The following is a 15,414-nucleotide window of genomic DNA, read 5'->3' as shown; positions in this document are numbered from 1 at the left end:
CAAAATGGCACCGACGGCCCCCTGCATCCACCATGCGACAGGGGCCATCAGTGCCATTGGCCAGCCTCTGTCACATGGTAGGAGCAATGGAAGGCCCGTGCCATTTTTTAAGATGGCACCGATGGCTCCTGTCACATGGCAAGGGCAAAGGGCCACTGGCGCCACCCTGACCAGTGGCAGCCGACGGCCCGAGAGGGGGAGATCGCCCCCGGGACTCCGCTGGACCACCAGGGACCTTCATGAAGTCCGGGGGGGGGGGGGGGGGTTTCGGGAGGGTGGGGGTTGCAACCAACTAAATTTGAATGGTTGGGGTGGGGCTTGTGTTATTTTTTTTAAATGTGCTCTTTCTCCCCCCTAAAATACAATAAGAAAACCACACGAAATTTCGTGGGTTTTCTTATCATTTCGTTGCCCCCCCATAAGGCAATGAAATAGGAAATATCATCTCTATTTCCTATTTTGTTGCAAACGAATTCACATCCCTAACTATTACTACTATTATTAAACACGAATATAGTGCTACAAGACATTCTCTGCTCCTAGGAGTTTACAGTCTGATTCAGTGATTCCAAACCTTGTCCTGCAGGTACACTTAGCTGGACTAGTTTTCAGTATATCTGTAATGAATATGCATGAGAACAATGTGTATGCATTGGATCTCCAAAGTATGCAAATACATTTCATGCATATTTATTATGGTTATCATGACAACCATGCTGGTCAGGTATGCCTCCTGGACTAGATTGGAAATTGCTGATCTAGACAAGACAGACAGACAGACAAGACAAATAAGCATTTGGGGAGAATGAGAGAAAACATTCAGTCTCAAAGGTGGATTAATAGGTGCAATTTAAATGATGACAGGGACCATTTTATCTCTGTACAGTAAAACAAAACTGCAATAAAAACATAATCAGCATATATGTAGCACACCTATTGGTAAAGCGGAACAAATTGGACTGCTAGGGATCCCTGCACAGAAACTACACATTAACAGACTACTTCACCTCGGTTGCACACACAGAGAACAGACAGGCCCCCACCAAATACAGAATAAGGGGAGACAAATTAGAACTAGAAATCTGCAAACAAAAACTGGATTCTTCTTTGCCCTGCCATCAATTCCAGTCTCTCCCCTCCCTTTCTGTCTCTGCAGCGGTCCCAGAGAGGAAGGAATGCCTTAACTGTATACAAATCCCCCAGAATTTACAAAGTACACTAATCAAGTAAAGACATAAACGTTTTAACTGTGAAATGTCACTTGTTTTGAATTGAATTACAGTGCAACCATCCTTTTTATGTTTTATTGAGAAAGTCTTTGTCTTTCCAACAGTTTTTCCAGCAGTTTTTCATGTTAATTACACAGAAGAATACATGGGCAAATATTAGACACTTGGGGCCGGATTTTAAAACCTATGCGTGTGGGGTACATTTGTGCATGCTACGTGGCGCGCACAAATGTACACCCGATTTTATAACATGCATGTGCAGCCCAGCGCATGTTATAAAATCCGGGGTTGACGCGCGCAAGGGGGTGCACACTAGTGCACCTTGCGCGCGCTGAGCCCTAGGGGAGCCCTGATGGCTTTCCCCGTTCCCTCCGCCCCCCAGCCCTATCTAACCCCCTCCCCCCCACCTTTGTTTAATAAGTTGTGCCTGTCTCCGGGTAGGCATAGGTTGTGCGCGCCGACCGGGTGCCGGCGCGCGATCCCCCGGCACAGCCACTGTGCCGGAAGTCTCTGTCCTTCTCTGCCCCTTTCACAAAGCCCCGGGGCTTGCGCGCGTCGCCGGGCCTATGCAAAATAGGCTTGCCGCGCGCAGGAGCGGTTACGCACGTAAATCCTTTGAAAATCTGGCCCCTGGTATCAGATAGAAAAGGGGGTTGAATTTGCACATGTCTGAGCCAGTTTATTTATTTAGTAAATTTTTTATTCCGTCGTTTAGAGCAATTCCTTCACAACGGTTTACAAAAAGGCATATAATATAGCAGCGGTGTAAAAGAAATAAAATTTTGGTGAAGTGCCAGTTATCAAGGCTTCTATAAATTGAAATTAATACTGCCTTTGCCAGTTGTAGATTTCTAAAACATGTCCAGGTCTCTGTAGGTGTTTTATGGCAGGTCACAATTGCAGGTGCTAGAATCTTTGTATAAAGATGTCCCTTTAGAAGAATTTCATCACTTCATCCAGGAATGATATCAAAATCATCTTTGGTTTAATTAATTTTTGTTTCTTGTAGTTATATGCTGCCCTGATGGTGGCTTACAAAATTTGAGGTCTTTGAGAGATCAAACTTGCTCTTTCTCTATCCACTCTTATCTTGTCCCTCCCTTCCAAGACAGGAGGGAAGTGGCTGGATTACAAAACAGAGTGCCTTTTTTTCTGCGGACAAGAAAAATAAATACAGCCACACAAGATGGGTAATGTCATCCAGTGGTACCGAGTTGGTCAATACTCTCTTCTATCTTAGAAGCTTTTAATTGCATCTTCTGAGCATGCGCAGGAGCTCCTGTTCAGATGTCACCATATGCCTCTCCGTTTTTTGTTTTTTCTTTTCGTCCACTTTGCGAACAGTTCAACTCTTTCTTTCTCGTCATTGCATTTATAAAAAATAAAGATTGGTGAAGAAAAAAAAAAAAGTTTTTGGTGAAATCTTCATCCATCAGGAAAGGTAAAAGTTCTTTCAAATCTTGTGAAAGGTGTCAGCACAAGAAGGTTGCAGCAGACCTGCATATCCTGTGCTTACATTGTCTACGACTGGATTTTGATAGTTGTGCTTGTGACCCCTGTGGCAGAATGGCCCCTGGTTGATATCATTCTGGGACCTCAGGCTAAAGTATAAGGTCCAAGAATGCTATCATAAAGGAGGATCAAAACCATAAAAAAAAAAAATATAAGAAACTTCCAATTTAAAAAAAATCATAGGAAAAGTCGAAAAAACATGGATCTGAGTGCCAAGGAGCTGAGGGAAACAAACAGCACTGAAAAAACTAAGCAGAACCAGGGAGGGTAACTTCAAAAGGTCTGTGCGGGCATCCATGTGCACGCCGATTTTATAACGTGTGCATGTGCACATATGGAAGGGAAATTATATAACATGCGTGCGGCGATACGATAGACCCCAATCCCAGTTCCTTCCCAGTCCACTGCAGTAAAGGAGTGAACTGGGAGGGAACATTTTAACCCCCTATTAACCCTGACCCCTAAAACCCCGCTAACTACCCTACATCATTTTATTTTACAACTTACCTGCTCTCTGGAGCAGCAGCAGGTTGCGCGTGCTGGCCGGATCCCAGCACGTGCTTCAGCGGGACAGTGCCTAATGGTGCTGTCCTGGTCCGCCCAAACCCTGTTTGTTTTGGCTAAAACTATTCTAATGCATGTACTGAGAGATACATGCATGGCTGTGGGTCATTTAAAATCCACGCGGCGCAGCCACGCACATATCTCCAGGAATCGCCGCTCGCAGGGCTTTAAAAATTAGCCCTTAAGTACGATGCAACACTACAGTGCCATAAAGCCACAACACAAAAGCGTCTGTGCCAAATAACCATGGCATTGGCAGTACCAACAAAACTGGCGCCCAGATTATGCCGTGTAACGAGCAGCTACAGAAGCTAGCGCAGAGAAGTCTGCATAAGAGTGCTTCGGTGCAGAATCTTCAACACCCACATAAAGCAATGCCAAAAGATACTGGCGTAGAAATAACAAAAAAATTAGAACATCTAGTTCAAAAAGCAGTAGTTCGTTTCCACTAGTTTTACTACCAGAACGACCTCCATATGCAAGTAAAACAGAACCAGTTTTTCCTTTTCCATCACTGCCAGATTGCTACTCATTTGTCTAAAAGCTATGGACAGATTTTGTGAAAATATACAATAAAGAAAAGCCTAGTAAAGAACCATTAATCCAAAGACCTTTTCTAGAGAGGTTAAGAACTAAAAGCAAAACTTCATGCACCATACTTTATGAAGGATAAGATTAAAAGAAGTTTAAGATATGCCGTACTGGGTCAGACCCCAAGGGTCCATCAAGCCCAGTATCCTGTTTCCAGCAGCAGCCAATACAAGTCATAAGTACCTGGCAAATACCCAAACATTAAACAGATCCCATGCTACTAATGCTGGCAACAAGCAGTGGCTATTACCTATTGATTAATAGCAGTTTATGGACTTCTTCTCCTTCACATTTACCCGTTCAAGGCCTTTCATGATTTTGTAGACCTCTCATATTCCCCCCTCACCTGTCTCTTTTTCAAGCTGAATAGTCCTAACCTCTTTAGCCCTTCCACATAGAAGAGCTGCCCCATTTCATTTATCATTTTGGTTGCCCTTCTCTGTACTTTCTACAGTACAACTATATATTTTTGAGATGCGGCAACCAGAATTGCACACAGTATTCAAGGTGCTATCTAGCCATGGAGTGACAGAGACATTATGACATTCTCTGTTTTATTTGCCATTCCCTTCCTAATAATTCCTAACACTGTTTGCTTATCAACTATGACACCTAAATCTTTTCCCTGTGTGGTAACTTCTAATTTGGAACCTAACATTGTATACCTATAGCATGGGCTATTTTTCCCTATATGCATCACCTTGCCCACATAATATTTCATCTGCCATATGGATGTCCAATCTTCCAGTTTCATAAAGTCCTTCTGCGATTTAGCACAAGCAGATTAACTCCTATGAATAATTGTGTTTCCTGCAAATTTGATCAACTCACTCTCTTACCCCGTTCCAGATCATTTATAAATATATTAAAAAGCACCATTCCCAGTACAGATCCCTAAGGCATGCCACTGTTTACCTTTTTCCACTGTGAAAACAGACAATTTAATCCTGCTTTCTGCTTCCTGTCTTTTAACCAGTTTGCAATTCACAAACTGACATCTCCTTTCAAACAAGAAAAGACACTAAATCACAGTCCATATCACATAAGAAAACAATATTGGAAGAGTCACAGAATTTCTTGACTCAGATTGTTTATTGGATTTCCAATCCCTGGACCCAACCTTCTGTCCCATCTCTGGAACTAGGCAGAGCCTCAACACCACCAAAATATGCAGCCTATTCAGTTTTCCTAAAAAAAAAAAGTCAGAAACTATACCTTTCAAACTGGAAATAGAGGTAAGAACAGCAGAACTCTAAAGATCTCTTCGTTATACAACCACCCAAATAGTGAAAAGTAGTACCGATGCGACGGGCAATGTAGAATGTTCAGACAAAAATATGTGCCCTCTGTTGCGAAGAACATAGACATCAAATATAGGTAGGGTTCTTTGTTTTCAGTTTCTATTTTATTTTGCCTGTGAATTTCAAATTGTGATTAAAAAAAAAATCAGTGGAAAAGTAATTATTGCATTAATTTTGTTATAAAATTGAAATCTCCTGGAAAAATAAAAACTAAAAATGAAGGTCCTTAAATATAGTGGGACAGATTTTCAAAGGGGTACACGCGTACCCCCCGAAAACCTGCCCCAAGTTCCCCCTGCGCGTGCCGAGCCTATGTTGAATAGGCTCAGTGGCGTGCGCAAGTCCCGGGGCTTTCCTGGGGCACGTGTCCGGGGCGTGTCGCGGCGACGCGTCATCCGGGGGCAGGGCCGTGGGCGTGGTTCCGGCCCAGGGGTGTTTCGGGGCATGGCCGAGGCCTCCGAAACAGCTCCCGGGCCGGGGAATCGTGCAGCTGGCGCGTGCAACTCTTCAAACAAAGGTGGGGGGGGGGGGGGTTAGATAGGGATGGGGGGGTGGGTTAGGTAGGGGAAGAGAGGGGAAGGTGCGGGGGGGGTGGAAGGAAAGTTCCCTTCGAGCCGCTCTGATTTCGGAGCGGCCTCAGAAAGAACGGAGGCAGGCTGTGCGACTCGGCGCGCGCAGGCTGCCGATTTTGCACAGCCTTGCGCGCACTGACCCCGTATTTTAAAGGATACGCGCGGCTACGCGCGTATCCTTTAAAATACGGCATACTCTTGTTCGCGCCTGGTGCATGAACAAAAGTACACGCGGGCGTACTTTATTAAAATCTACCCCAGTAGGTGCCCAGGCCACCATAAAGTACAGCTTTCACACAATTTTTGAGTCAACCATGGAAAAAACGCAAAAGGACCAAAACATTCTCAAATAACCCTCCAGGAAAATATTCTAGAATACCAGATATGAGAAAAAAGGGTATTCCTGGAGGGCACACTTCTGTCAAGAATTGAGGCTCACCAATTACATATGATCCAGTACCTCTTGAATAACCTACAAAGGTTCCAAGAATATTCCAAAAATATTACCAGAGGACAAACTAAGGCAGTTTAATAAAGTGTCAGAAACAGATGACTGTGCAAAACATTTAACATAATTGATCTATGACTCATTTGATACTGCCTCAAGAAAATCATCTTCGGTATAGCAGCAAAATTAGCATGTCTGCATGCATCTGGGCTCAGGGAAGATGTTCATGAAGAAATTGTTTGACACTCCCTGTGCAGGCAATAACTTATTCAGAGAAAAAATTAAGGAGACAGAACATAAGAAATGCCATTCTCAGTCAGACCAAGGTCCATCGAGCCCAATATTCTGTCTGACAGTGGCCAGTCTGAGTCACAAGTGCCGGTTAGATCCCCAGCAGTTACGTTTCTTGTATCTTACTTCCAGGTATAGCTGCCTTTCCCAAGTCTACCTGGCTAATAACTGTGTATACACTTTTCCTTCAAGAAATTGTCCAATCATCTTTTGAATACCACTATATTAGTTGCCTTGACCACATCCTCTGGCAACAGATTCCATAGCTTGATTGTGCACGGAGTGAAAAAATACTTTTTATGATTTGTTTTAAATCTAGTTGCTAGTTTCATGGAGTTCATTGTTTCCTATTAACTTGTTCTACCCCATTCATAATTGTATAAATTCATTCATATCCCTTCCGTTGGCTCTTTCGCAAACTAGAGACCTAATCTGTTTAGCTTTTCCATAATGGAGCTTTTCCACCCTTTTATCATTTTTGTTGCTTTTCTCTCTACCTTTTCTATGTCTGTTATGGCTTTTTTGAGATGAGGCAACCGGAACTGCACACAGTACTCCAAGGTGCAGCCACACCATATATCTATACAAAAGTATTATGATATTCTATTCTTTCTAAATAATTTCTAACATTCTATTTGCCTTTTTGACCACTGCTGCACACTGAGACAAAGATTTCAAGGTATTGTCCACAAGAACTCCGAGGTCTTTTTCCTGGGTGGTGACTCCTAACACGGAACCAAGCATTGTGTACTAGTAATTGGGATTATTTTTCCTTATGTGCATTATTTTGCATTTGCCCACGTTGAATTACATCTGCCATATAGAAGCCCAGTTTCCTAGCCTCAGAAGGTCCTTCTGCAATTCTTCACAATTTGCTGCCATTTTAATGACTCAAAATAATTTTGTTACCTGAAATGATCTCAAGAGTGAATTGAGGTGTGTGGAAATTGATAACATAAATACTAAATCCACCACAACCCTAAAATAATAATGTTTTTAAGTATTTTAGACCATCATACTAGGCGTCATCAAGGTGATGTATTTAAACATGCACGCAATTTTCTGCCTTACGTTTATTGGTTTATTGTTCCTGTTTAATGTTCCTTGTAAAAAGCCCCGGTTGGACCTCACAGACCAGGGCAACTTATCGTTTCATGTAAACCGGATTGATTTGTATTGTATACAGGAATTACGGTATATAAAAATTCAAAATAAATAAATTCAAAATAAATAGACCAATGATTAGACATTTTATTTAACAAAAATCTCCAAATTCATCAGTGTCCCAGTGACAAACTTCTTCCTTTTTTTGTTTTTTTTTAACTTATGCATTTAAAATAATTCTCATTATTCGAAAGAAAGAGAAAACAACACTTACTTGTATAAATCTAGTTGTATTGATGAAATGCCAAGCTTATATACTGAACGCCTTACATACGAATCTGGAGAGTATTCGAAGCCTGGTGCAAGGACCGTGGGATACTCCCGTGGATAGCCAACATTCCCATGATTCTGGAGTTCCTACAGGACGGTATGAAGAAGGGGTTGTCAATCAACTCCCTCAAGGTCCAAGAAGCCACACTGTCCTGCTTCAGAGCCGAAGTGGACGGTATCTGGCTATCAACCCATCCGGATTTGTCCAGCATCCTGAAAGGGGTTAAACAACTCTGACCACCCCTAAAGTGGCCAGTGCCTCTATGGAATCTCAATCTAGTATTAGACTTCTTAGCTGGGGCTTCCTTCAGACCAACACGCGGTCTGTCACTATGCTTCTTAACATTGAAGATGGTATTTCTGGTAGAAATATGTTCAGTTCGTCGCATCTCTGAACTACAGGCACTATCCTGTCGGGAACCATTCCTTAGGTTCACACCTGGAACCATACAGCTGCGCACGGTCCCCTCCTTCCTACCGAAAGTGGTTTCCGAGTTTCACTTGAACCAAACCATCTCATTACCATCTCCCGATGAACATAAGGGCTTGGAAGACTCATGCCTTCTTTGCCATCTAAATGTTGGCAGACTCCTAGTGCAATACCTGGAAAGATCAGAACCGGTGCGCAAAATGGATCGCTTGTTCGTTCTTCACAGTGGGAAGAAACATGAAGAAGCGGCCTTGCGGGCGACCATAGCCCGTTGGATCAAAGAAGTAATCAAGGCAGCCTACATAGAGGCAGGAAAGCCCTTACCACTACAGGTTAAGGCTCACTCTACGAGGGCACAGGCAGTTTCTTGGGCAGAAACCAAGCTGCTGTCGCCCGCCGAGATCTGTTGGGCGGCAACGTGGTCCTCCATACAGACCTTCTCCAAGTTCTATCACCTTGATGTTCAAGCCCGGGAAGAAGCAGCCTTTGCAAGGGAGGTACTAAGTGGGCCACGAGCAGCCTCCCGCCCTGTCCGGGAGTAGCTTTTGTACATCCCACTGATCCTGAGTCCATCTGGCTACATGCTAGGAAATGGAGAAATTACTTACCTGATAATTTCGTTTTCCTTAATGTAGACAGATGGACTCAGCATCCCGCCCACGGCTATTACCGCAGATTGCTTTACTGTCCTTTTCAGCAGTAACGACTTCCACTTCTTTTGGCCAGTGCTGATAGCTGCTTCTGGTCAGACCTAGACAATGGGGAGCGGTGACAGCCAACACCACTCAGGGTCTAGTTTTTGATCCCATAGCCAATCATCTCCCTTCTCTTCTGGTAGTAGGACAAATTCAACATTTTCTTGTAATGCTTGTTAATTTGTGAAAATGCAATAAATTAAAAAAAAAATTCAACATTTTCTGGAGAAATGGCGTCAAATAATCAAGGTCACCTGTGACCTTAAGATTGTTCAGCATGGATACTGGTTGTGTCTCTCCTGGCCCCCATCCAGATCTAACTTATCTCCCACAGATCCCTCTGGAAGTACAATCACTTCTCAAGCAGCAGACAGTAGAGCTAATTCAATCATTGCAACACGTGCAGGATTTCTATTCCAGGTACTTTCTTTTCCCCAAAAGGTTGAGGGAATTGTGACTAATCTTGGACTTGAGGAGGTCTATATTCAAAAGCATTTAGCCAGCTAACTCAGAAGTTAGCTGGCTAAATGTTAGCCAGGTAAGTTAGCCAACTAACTCCAATATTCAGAGTTAGCTAGATGTAGCTGGCTAGGTCTTGTTAGGCCAAAGAGCTGTTTTAAAGTTAGGAGGCTATAGTTAGCTGGCTGATTTTAAGATAGCCAGCTATATTCAGTAGTGTAGTTTCACTATTGAATATACCTCCAAAGTTAGCCAGATACATTTATCCAGTTAACTTTGCTAGCTGAACTGGGTGTGAATATGAATTTCAAGGCTTCTGAACTAGTATATCTTCCAGGATAAATTCAAAATAAACAGGCACAATTCTCTCATTTATTCTTCAGGATGAATGGATGTGTGCCCTGGATCCCAAGGAAGCCTATACCCACAACCCCGTTCATCCTTCTCATTGGCATTACCTAGTGGAATCCAAGTGGATTCTTCCCACTACCAGTACAAAGTTCTTCATCTGTTTTTCTGCTCCCAGAATCTTCATGAAGTGCTTTTCGGTGGTGGCAGCATGCTTGTGTTGTCATGGAATACAAGGCTTTCTGTACTGCGATGATTGGCTGATTGTAGCATAGTCACAAGAAGCAATTCTCCACTCTCTGGACAAGACTATTCACCTGCTATAGAGTTTAGGATTTCTTATCAGCTTTGAGAAATCAAACCCCAAGTTCATAGGAACATACATAGACTCATTTCTTAAAGAGAGTATTAGGGATGTGAATCGTGTCCTCGATCGTCTTAACGATCGATTTCGGCTGGGAGGGGGAGGGAATCGTATTGTTGCCGTTTGGGGGGGTAAAATATCGTGAAAAAATCGTTAAAAATCGTGAAAAATCGAAAAAATCGAAAAAACCGGCACATTAAAACCCCCTAAAACCCACCCCCGACCCTTTAAATTAAATCCCCCACCCTCCCGAACCCCCCCCCAAATAACTTAAATAACCTGCGGGTCCAGCGGCGGTCCGGAACGGCAGCGGTCCGGAACGGGCTCCTGCTCCTGAATCTTGTCGTCTTCAGCCGGCGCCATTTTCCAAAATGGCGCCGAAAAATGGCGGCGGCCATAGACGAAAAAGATTGGACGGCAGGAGGTCCTTCCGGACCCCCGCTGGACTTTTGGCAAGTCTCGGGGGGGTCAGGAGGACCCCACAAGCTGGCCAAAAGTTCCTGGAGGTCCAGCGGGGGTCAGGGAGCGATTTCCCGCCGCGAATCGTTTTCGTACGGAAAATGGCGCCGGCAGGAGATCGACTGCAGGAGGTCGTTCAGCGAGGCGCCGGAACCCTCGCTGAACGACCTCCTGCAGTCGATCTCCTGCCGGCGCCATTTTCCGTACGAAAACGATTCGCGGCGGGAAATCGCTCCCTGACCCCCGCTGGACCTCCAGGAACTTTTGGCCAGCTTGTGGGGGGCCTCCTGACCCCCACGAGACTTGCCAAAAGTCCAGCGGGGGTCCGGAAGGACCTCCTGCCGTCCAATCTTTTTCGTCTATGGCCGCCGCCATTTTTCGGCGCCATTTTGGAAAATGGCGCCGGCTGAAGACGACAAGATTCAGGAGCAGGAGCCCGTTCCGGACCGCTGCCGTTCCGGACCGCCGCTGGACCCGCAGGTTATTTAAGTTATTTGGGGGGGGGGTCGGGAGGGTGGGGGATTTAATTTAAAGGGTCGGGGGTGGGTTTTAGGGGGTTTTAATGTGCCGGCTCACGATTCTAACGATTTATAACGATAAATCGTTAGAATCTGTATTGTATTGTGTTCCATAACGGTTTAAGACGATATTAAAATTATCGGACGATAATTTTAATCGTCCTAAAACGATTCACATCCCTAGAGAGTATTCCTACCCATTGGTCAAATGACCACCATGTCCCTGCTCATCCAGAAATTACTGTCTAATCCGACTTCCTCAGCCAGGAAGCTCCTTATACTCTTAGATCACATGGTGGCGACTAACCATGTATTCCCAATAACGCCTTCACATCCGTCATTGACACTGGAATCTGAGATCTCAATAGGATCACCTCGTACAACCTTTGTCTTCTGTACTGCAGATCACGTCACAAATAGCAAAGGACTTGAAGTAGTGTTTGCAGCCCCATGTGCTGCAGAATGGGGTCCTGATTCAACTACCTCCCCATCAGCTCTTTTTCATAATGAGTGCTTCTACCAAAGGCTGGGGGCCCATGTGGGATATTTTTGTACCCAAGGAGTTTGGTCTCCTCAGAAAATCCTCTTTCAAATCAATCTCTTGGAGTTAAGAGTGAAACTGCAAGTTCTAACCGCCTTTACACACTACCTCTGAAGAAGTAGCATCCTGATAGAATCAGACAATCAAGTAAACATTTTCTATGTCAGCAAGCGGGAGGGAACGGGATCATGGCAGCTCTGCTGAGAGGTGTTGAAGATGTGGAATTGTGAGAAAAGACTTCAGGCCACTTACCTATCAGACATATCCAACACTTTTGCAGATCACCTGTGCAGAGTTTTTCGACTTCATGAATGGTCTCTGCAAACACTTTTTTAGACTTTTGAGGTCTACTAACAGTCAACCTGTTTGCAACACAACAAAACTAAATCAATTCTGCTTAATTCTATCAAGCAATTGAGAACTCGCTCAAGAAGCTTTCCTTATATATTGGGTCCAAAGTCTCATGTACACGTTCCTGCCAATACCTCACATTGCCAAGATAATACAGAAAGCCCTTCAGGACTGCACTTGGCTGGCCCTGACAAATTTGGTATGCATATCTAGTCAAGCTTTCCAGCAGTCTTCCCATACCTCTAGGGTCAGACCATACTCTTCTAACTCAAGATGATGTGACTCTCATTCCAATCTCTCAGCCCTCAACCTCATAGCTTGGATGTTGAGCACACAGTGATTGAAAATCTCTATTTATCATTGGAAATCCAAGACACATTAGTTTCCTTTAGGAAGCCTTCCACCAGAAGAAGCTACATGTTCAAATGTTTCTCCATCTGGTACCAATATGGATTTTTATCCTTTTCCATGCTAGCCTTCACAACTCTTAAAATACTTGCTTCACCTCACTTATTCTGGCCTCACCACTTCCTCATTTTATTTATTTATTTATTTATTTATAAATTTTTATATACCGCCGCTCATCAAAGATATCACGTCGGTGTACAGTGAACAGGAACTTACGCCGGAGCGTTTTACATTTAACATTTTGAATCGATCTGAGTGCTATCTTGGCATATCATGTTTTTTTTGGACAACAAACTAAACTCCACTTAGCTGCTTGTATCTCGTTTTGTGAAAGGACTCTGGCACATCAAACCTCTGCTTCAGAAGTCTCCTGTACTGTGGGATCTTAATGTGGTCTTCTCCCAACTGATATGCCTTCTTTTGAACCACTAGAGTTTGCTTCTTTGAAGTTCTTGATTTGGAAAGTGCTTTTCTTTATTACAGTCACCTCAGGGAGAAGTGTTAGCAAACTCCCTGCTCTTGTCCACTACCCTCCCTATCTGCAGTTTTATCACAATAGGGCAGTCCTCCGAACACATCCAAAGTTTCTACTGAAAGTAGTCTCAACTTTCCATAGTCAGTCAGTCAATCTATAGTACTACCTACTTTATTCCCAAGGCCTTATGTGCATGAGGGCGAGAAATTCCTCCGTACTTTGGACTGTAAATGGGCCTTGGCATTCAATAAGATATATTGCTGTCTCATCATCGGACCAGCCAGCTCTTCACCTCATACAACCCTAACCACCTTGGAGCAGCGGTCACTAAGCATACTTTTTCCAGTTGGTTGGCTGATTGCATCCATCACTACTGCAACCTCAATTAAAGCTCATCAGGGATAAACTGTGGTTTCTATTGCTCATCTACAAGAAATACCCATAAAAAGTATCTGCAAAGCTGCAAAGTGGTCTTCAGTACACACATTCACATTTCACTACTATCTTGATAACTCAGAGACTGACAGTAGATTTGGACAAGCAGTTTTGCATAATATATTTCAGCTGTAATAAATTCTATATGTGGAGTGCGGCTTACTAAGGGGCCTGTTGCATCCGTCAGACTCAGACGGCTTCGTCTTACATGCCTCACCTCAATATTTTCTTTCTCCACTAGCCTCCGGAAGATGGCAACCGCCGCATCTGCTTGCCGCACTCTCCGGCATCCCCGGAACGGCTATGGCAAGGCATTCTGCCATGATTCACCTGAGGACGTCCTAGGGTACGCGCGCGCTACCCATGCCTATATTCCAACGTTGGCATGAACCTCGGGGGCGTCCCCCTAGAGTGACGTCACTTCATCCAGGTATTTAGGCTGCCCATTTGCTGACTGACTTTGAGTTAGCAAGGATTGGACTCGTCCGGTCTAAGCTGCTCTGCCGCTTCTTCTTGCTGCTGGAAGCTCTCTCCACCCTCCGGGGTTCACTAACTTGGGTACCCGCTCCTCGGGGGCCCTATGCTTCTTTCCAGGTGCCTATCCAGTATCCAGGTACTCGCTCCTCGAGGGCCTGAGTTGTCTACCTTGGTGCCTGCTACTAATACTTCTACCTGCTGGGAACTCCACCATTACAGCTACAAGAGTGTGAGTAATCTAACATCTACCAGTCTGTCTCACCTACAGCTCCTCATTGGAAATCTGCATCGGAGCTTCCTATACCACCATTGTGGGACGGGTCTCCTCAGCCGAGGACCCAAGACTGCTGCTGCCGGAATCTGCTCACTACTGCCCCCTCTGGTGAACTCTACAAGCTGTACAATAAAAACTCTCTCTGTGTTTGTGCATCTGAGTCTAGACCAGTACTGCAGCTCCCCGCGGGGCTCCTCCCCGTTGGAGTGGCCATCACTGCAGCACCTAAGAATCCACTAAACACCTCAAAACCAGAACAGGGCCGATTCAGTATGGTGCGCTCAGCTGAGCACATAGTTAGCCCCCGTTTGGCCGCGCGTTTTCCACGCGCTATTTTTACCCCTTATACAGTAAGGGGTAATAGCACGTGGAAAACGCGCGGCCAACCCCCCCAAAACTAATAGCGCCCGCAACATGCAAATGCATGTTGATGGGCATATTAGTTATTCCCGCGCAATTCAGAAAGTAAAATGTGCAGCGAAGCCGCACATTTTACTTTCAGAAATTAACGCCTACCCAAAGGCAGGAGTTAATTTCGGCCGGCACCGGGAAAGTGTACAGAAAAGCAGAACTGCTTTTCTGTACACCCTCCGACTTAATATCATAGTGATATTAAGTCGGAGGCCCCAAAAAAAAAAAAAAAAAAAAAATCTGCCCGCGGGTTGGAAGAAGGACGCTCAATTATGCTGGCATCTGTTTTATGAACCTGTGGCTGTCAGCGGGTTTGACAGCCGACGCTTAATTTTACCGGCGTCGGTTGTCAAACCCGCTGACAGCCGCCGTTTCTATCAATAAAGAGCCACTAGAAACGCGCTAGTGTCCCTAGTGCCTCCTTTTTATCACGGGCCCTAATTTGCAAAGCTTGATTTAGTGAATCGCGCTCCCAGGAGAGTGGCCTGTGCGTGTGTCGGGAGAGCAGGCGCTTGCCGGCTGTCCCGAGTGGTTTACTGTATCTGCCCGTAAGTAATCACTTCACTGCAACACTCAGCTTAGGACTTCCCACATTTAATAGTTCAACTTAAGAACATAAGAACATGCCCTGCTGGGTCAGACCAAGGGTCCATCAAGCCCAGCATCCTGTTTCCAACAGTGGCCAATCCAGGCCATAAGAACCTGGCAGGTACCCAAAAACTAAGTCTATTCCATGTTACCATTGCTAGTAATAGCAGTGGCTATTTTCTAAGTCAACTTAATTAATAGCAGGTAATCGACTTCTCCAAGAACTTATCCAATCCTTT

At 44.6% G+C, this 15,414-nt stretch overlaps 1 protein-coding gene across 4 annotated transcripts in view; it reads left to right on the top strand.

Annotated features, from left to right (window-relative positions):
- Positions 1-15,414, top strand: part of NEDD1 (NEDD1 gamma-tubulin ring complex targeting factor) — a 123,135-nt gene that overhangs the window by 40,348 nt on the left and 67,373 nt on the right. The gene's annotated exons all lie outside the window — the stretch shown is intronic.

The sequence above is a fragment of the Rhinatrema bivittatum genome, chromosome 4, assembly GCF_901001135.1.
Source record: "Rhinatrema bivittatum chromosome 4, aRhiBiv1.1, whole genome shotgun sequence".
In the NCBI taxonomy this organism is placed as follows: Eukaryota; Metazoa; Chordata; class Amphibia; order Gymnophiona; family Rhinatrematidae; genus Rhinatrema; species Rhinatrema bivittatum.
The sequence above is the reverse complement of the archived record's forward strand: the minus strand, read 5'-3'. Positions and strand labels throughout refer to the sequence as shown.